This window comes from Octodon degus, unplaced genomic scaffold (assembly GCF_000260255.1).
Source record: "Octodon degus isolate 3935 unplaced genomic scaffold, OctDeg1.0 scaffold00023, whole genome shotgun sequence".
NCBI lineage: Eukaryota > Metazoa > Chordata > Mammalia > Rodentia > Octodontidae > Octodon > Octodon degus.
Window position 1 is genome coordinate 76,418 of NW_004524599.1, and position 6,280 is coordinate 82,697.

At 39.8% G+C, this 6,280-nt stretch overlaps 1 pseudogene; it reads left to right on the forward strand.

Moving 5' to 3' along the window:
• Positions 1 to 1,388: 1,388 nt before the first annotated feature.
• LOC101566113 overlaps positions 1,389 to 6,280 on the forward strand; it is a 12,922-nt pseudogene continuing 8,030 nt past the window's right edge.

Consider the following 6,280-nt stretch of genomic DNA (forward strand, 5'->3'; position numbering starts at 1 on the left):
TAATTTTGTGGTGGCACTCATAGAAAAACCATCTATGCCAAGACAGGACATAAGTAAAGAATATCATGTGAAACTATCCCTTTGGGTCTTCCTCTAGTAGCCCTTCAAAATTATGCTTTCAAAATGTTCCTATTTCTAGCTGACTCGAAATAATAGTTAATATGAGTTTCTGAAGTTTACTCTCCTGTTAGGGAAAGCGTGTGTTGTTACTTGCCAGAATTAGAGATGACCTTGTCCAAATGATGGAAACAAGAGATCATTTATTTGGGGTGAATTTACATTTACGAGCAGCTCAGTCTTTCTCTGGTGCCTCTGATCCTCCTCTCCGGTACTGTGAGAAGGCGACTTCACTTAGCTGCTTCCATTCATATCCAAGCAGAGCTGCAATAACAGCAAATGGTCCTTGGAAATCACAATCACATTAGGCTGCTGTTCAAATAGCTTTTAGGGTTGTGCTAATAGGAGGCTTTCCTAATAACTGGTGACTCTGTGAGACCCTGCCCAGAAGGCCTCCAAATGGCAGCACACAATTTAAATTTTAATCTGGAAACAGTAGAAATGATGAGATTCCAGCTGGGGACCTTCTGGTCAAAGGGCCGTTGTTCAGCCTCCCCATTAGATGTCCCAAAGCTTCATTGAGTTGACGAGTGAATGCCGCTACTCTTTTTGCTCTTCCACTAAATACTCATCTCCCACCTGATGCCCTGAACCTCACAGGGTCCTATTCTCTTGACCCCAAAGAGGCTGTCTTGGAGTGGATTGAGCAACACCACACTGACATGATCCAACCCAACATCTGTGCTTGACATAAGTGGAATGATACTTCTGTCATTCCGACGAGTGATAACGTTCTGAACTTTTTTCCTTCCATGTGGTGAGTGGGCTTTGGGACATACTTACCCACTTGAAGCATCAAATGTAACTTGGCAGATGCATTTGATAGGCAAGATGAAAACACTATCTTTTCCAACAATAAGCAATAACCCTTAGGATAATAACTCAGCACAAGTTAAACAGCTAAAGGGAACATTAGTCAGACCATCTTGGCATGGAAAGGAACAGCTGGCCGTGGTAGAAATCACTGCATGTCATTACTTGGGAAGTCCACGCCCATTTCCTCTACCAACTCGTATTCCCTGTGTGCGTGGCTGTAGCCTACAACAGATGAGAGAGTTTTACCACAGGATGTCAAATGCAGAGCTCTAGATGCTAATGTTTGACAATGCCAGACTTGCCTTGCAATGAGCACACAGGACAAACAACTTGCTCACCAAAATGAAGTGAGGAAGAAGAAAGGAAAGACTCCACTCATGCTGCTTTCATACCTCTGACTAAATTATTTTTAATAGGGAACTTTTATTCCCTAAACACAGCAGTGATTCCCGAGGATGGTGAGGCGTATCTCTGAGCAGAAATATGAACCCAAAGAAAGGAAGAGCACCGATACCTGGGTGCTTGGCTACTCAGGAGTGCAGGCTCGGCTGCTTCCACAGGGCTCCATTAAGAAACCTCCTTCAGTACCCCAATACTCTCAGCAGCAGAATTAGAAAGTTGTTTTGATTTTTTTAAACCACACACAGGAGCAAATTTCTGCAAGGTGGAAAATGGGAATAAAAACCAGTGTTTTGGAGTACTTTCTTTGCAGATAGTCATCAAATGAGGTACAATATTTGCTAACAGAGGGTAATTTGAATTATCCACGGATAGTTCAAAAACACAAAGAGTTCATTACCCAGATATCTCTATTTAAAATAGATTTGCTTTTGTTCATCAGTGCAGTGCACATGGCTGGGAAATGGCAAAGTGCCAGAATGAAACTGCTCCTAATTTTCAGAGGAGGCCACCAGCTAATTACATAGACTGCAGGTGTGAAGGAGAAGCTCAAAGTAATCAATAGCAGTAATTAATCTGCTAGACTGGAGCTAAAGAGCTAACAGCTGGACATCAGAAACGGACACATGCAACAAGATCAGCAATAATTACCTCTTTAAATATTGAATTTCCATAGCAACAATTAGGCACATAAATAAAGGCTGGAAACCAAGGCTTCGAGGCATGACACCGCATGGCAAACACAACATTCCCCAAATCAACCCTTTTAATAAAACACCAACAATATGCTTGGGCTGGGTCGACCACTTTCCAGGGCTGGAAGAAGCTGAATGTACGCTCTCTGGTCCAGCTCTCTTGGCAGCCTGTCCCTAACTCTTAGATCTCTGAGCTGCAAAGGTGGCCCTAGAAGTTTGCCTTGGGCATGACAGCAACATCTTCCCTAGTGCATTAGAGCTAGCTAGCTTCGAGACATGTTTCCTCTCATCTTTGAAAGGTTCCCTTTATAAAAATCATAAACCTACAATTAAAATTTCAGTTCATGCTCTGGAACCATCAGTCTTAAAGAAAGCAAGGGAGAGGATCTTGAGATTCATCTCAGACCGATACAACAGACAGGATACCCAGATATTGAAGCTTCTCTGACATGCTTTTGCTTTGTAGAAAGAATACAAAATATAGCCCTCTCTGAGTAGATTTTGTCTCATTTTGAAGGTAATGGCAAAGGAAAATTAGTTGTCACAGAATCTGTCCTAAGGGCCTGGCACCATGCTAGACACGTTGTGCTTTCCACCCACTTGAGCCCAGAAATATTTGTTTGATGATGTGAAAGAGACACATGGATATTTGGACTTGCCAGGGCCGCATAGACAAAGAATGGGACATGGGAAAGCCGTAATTTGAATCCACCCTGTGAGTTTTTAAAATATTTTAACAATGCACTCAGAAATCTTTACAAAGGGAATCATTCTCTAAAAAATGGCAAAGTATTATTATGATTTAAAAAGCAATTTAAATGATGCTACTTATGCACTCTGGCTGTTACAGAGAAGTCAGAGATGGGTTAGATTACTCAGAAGACATTTGTATAATTTTCTTTCCTTTCAGTTTTATTGGTGTTGATTTTAGTTCACAACTTCCGTGGCCCTTATTCAAACAAATAACCACACGATGAAGAACGATTATCAATCATTTACTCACATAGAATCAAATGGGAGAGGAAATTTTGAGCTTGTAGTTATCTGGGAACATCTCATTGTAATTGTCATTAAATTGGAGTTGTTTCTCTACAGTTGCTTTCTGCCAACTACTGAGCAGGGCACTTCTCATGCATTATCTCATTTAATCCTAATGATAATACCACAACTGTATAATTACATTCATTCACATACAGGAAAATGAGGTTGAGCAATGAGAAAAATGAGAAATTAATCAATATTCTCACAGATCTCTATGTCTGTACTGGTTTCCTTGAGTTGGGATTTATGGCCAGTCTAAACATTCTGTACTTCCATGACACATCCTTTAAGCTGTCATTTTCTAAGGCACTAATAACAGTAGAGATCCACCCAAAGGATGATACAGTGGCAGTATTTTGCTGGAGCGTATATGGCTTGGAGCTTTAAATGTAGTGCAGGTAAACGCTGGGTTTGGATTCCAGTTCTACCAATTGGTAGCTTGGTAATTGAGCTATTCAACCTTCCTGTAAAATAGGCATCATCATAGAACTTGCATAGCATCGCTAAGGACTGTAAGAGTTTGAGTCTGGTAAGCATTTGGCATGAATCTGGCATAGAGTGCACTGTTGTTTCTGCTTTGCTTCTGATTTCCCGTTTCATCTCTGCACCCCCCACGGCCATTGCGCCTTTTTATATCTACCACCTCTGAGCAGGTCGGGCTCCTTGTTCCTGCGGACATGCCTTCTTCATTTCCCAGCCTGGCAGCTCCAGCACAGAGGGAAACTAATTCTTACTCATGTGTAAACACACAAATTGATGAAGCACACCAATCTGTGTAGACCACAGTTCACTCGGATGACCCAAGCACCACTATAGACAGGCCCCTGAGGAGGGTATATTTGAAAACAGTAGCCAGCTCTGGAAGGACTCTCTGAGAGCCGTGTGATGTGTGTCCTTTCAGAACCGCCCCCCCCCCAGCCCAGTGAAAATAAAGTAAGACAAGACCACAATTAGGTTAGGTATAGGCATCAGTCTCTTCAGGGAGCTATAACAAAATGTCATACACTAGATGCCTTATACACATACAATCCTCATGGTGGGGGGCATGGAAGTCTAAGATCAAGGCACTGACAAATTTGACATGTGTTGAGGGCCTCTTCACAGCCCTCAACGATACCTTTTCATTGTTCCCACACAGGAAAAAGGAAGAATTCTAGTCTCTTCAGTTCCTTCTGAGGACATAAATCCCACTCCCAGAGTCTCTGATGCTATGAGACCACCTCCCAAAGCCTATTCCTTGTTGTTGTTGTTGTTGTTGTTGTTTAATTTTATTTTATTTTGAAGAAGAAAAGCTCTAAGCCTGCTCCTAAAGCCATCACAATGAGGGCTGGGTTTCCAGATGTGAAATTAGGGACTCACTCAGTCTATAGCAGCGCCTAAGCTTAAATACATAACACATGCAGGGATACATAAATTCTCACCACTGTCATGTTAAACTACTGAGTAATAATTCTCCCTTTGGGCACACAGATACACACACACACACACACACACACACACACACTCTCTCTCTCTCTCTCTCTCTCACTCACTCACTCACACACACACCACATACCATGATTATTCTAGTAAACTTTTCAAAGGGAATTTAAGGTGCATAAGCACTGCCGATAAACATGGAGACAAAAAACCATATTCAACAGTCTTATAAAGTAAAGATAAGAACTTACCAATGGAGTCAGCATACACCCCTTTATAAAGATAGACTATTCTAGAACAATCTCCCTGGTTAGTTGTGAGTTTTTGCTGTGAACCCAAAAAATATATTTCTTTAAGTATTAATCTGTAACCTTGCTAATAAGTGCATTACACTCAAGAGCTATTACACATGCTGTTTTGTGTCTTCCCTGAGATATTGGATCAGAATACTAAGGGAACAAAACATATCAATCTGAATAGAAAAATAGTTTTGCACTTCAGAAGCCTGCCCTTCACTCTGTGAAGTATGAAATTTTGCTAAATTAGAGAAAGTTCTCTAGCTAAAACTCCCACGATGGCAGCATATTAAATATGAATCTAATCTTACATATAAAAATAATGTCACTCCTTTGTAATTAAGCCTCTTCAATTCATAGTATATATTAACTGAACCGTACTTTGCTAAATTTTGATCTTTAAATTCTCATTGGGAAGACAAGTAAATTAATAACATTTAGTAGGAGAATGCTTATCACAGGATCTTTGTGTTTCCATACAAAGAGGAGGACCTCTGCTCTAAAAGTAGTTTGAGGGAAACCTTCAGTTTCTGTCCATGTATGAACAGGACAGAGGCATTCAATTTCCTCCTCTTTCTCCTCTCCCTCCTCCTCCTCCTCCTCCTCCTTCTCCTCCTCCTCCTCTTTCTCCTTTTCATTCTGTATGGAAGAAAAGCAATTTAACTGCCATTAGGATCCAAAGACAGAGGTAGGGAGAGAAAAATAGAAGTAGATAAAAAAAGAGACAAACAGACAGCAGAAAGAGACAGACAGACAGACAGACAGACAGACACAAACAAAGAGACAGACAGACAGAGACAGAGAGACAGAGAGGGAGAGAGAGGGAGACAGACAGACAGACAGACAGACAGACAGACAGACAGACAGACAGACAGAGATCAAGAAAGGACAAGAAGGGAATAATTTGGAAGTAAATAATGCATTCAGAATTTCTCTCTATAGAAAGACCTAGTATAGAATTTATTGGCAAGTCAATTAGGAAGGACTGGGGGAAATATATATATATGAGTTAGGATAGATAAACAGCTACTTTTTCTTAATTAGTTCACTGAAAATAAAAGTTTGTACTAATATTGCTTAGATAAGATATCATGTCTGCATCATGTCCTCTGAATTACTACTATGATGACAACAATATGCAGTGTAATAATTATTGTAAATGTCCTACTAACCTATATTGAAACTGTTTCATTGTTATTCTTTTTCTCATTAAAGTGAAAAAAATTTAAAATAAAACAAAATAATTGTTTTATACATATATGTATATATATGCATATATATACATATATATACTAAGATCAAATAAAGAATAAAATTTACAATGCGAATTCTAACAGAAAAAAATTATGAAGGACTGGAGCAAACCACAATAATATAAAATATCATTTGATAGAACTGCTTATCATAGAAGTTGAAGAATTTCAAGTTGTCAAAAGTCAGAAATTTCTATTCCTAAAAACAGTTTCCAACCTAAGAAAAGCAGATGGTTGGGTTGGC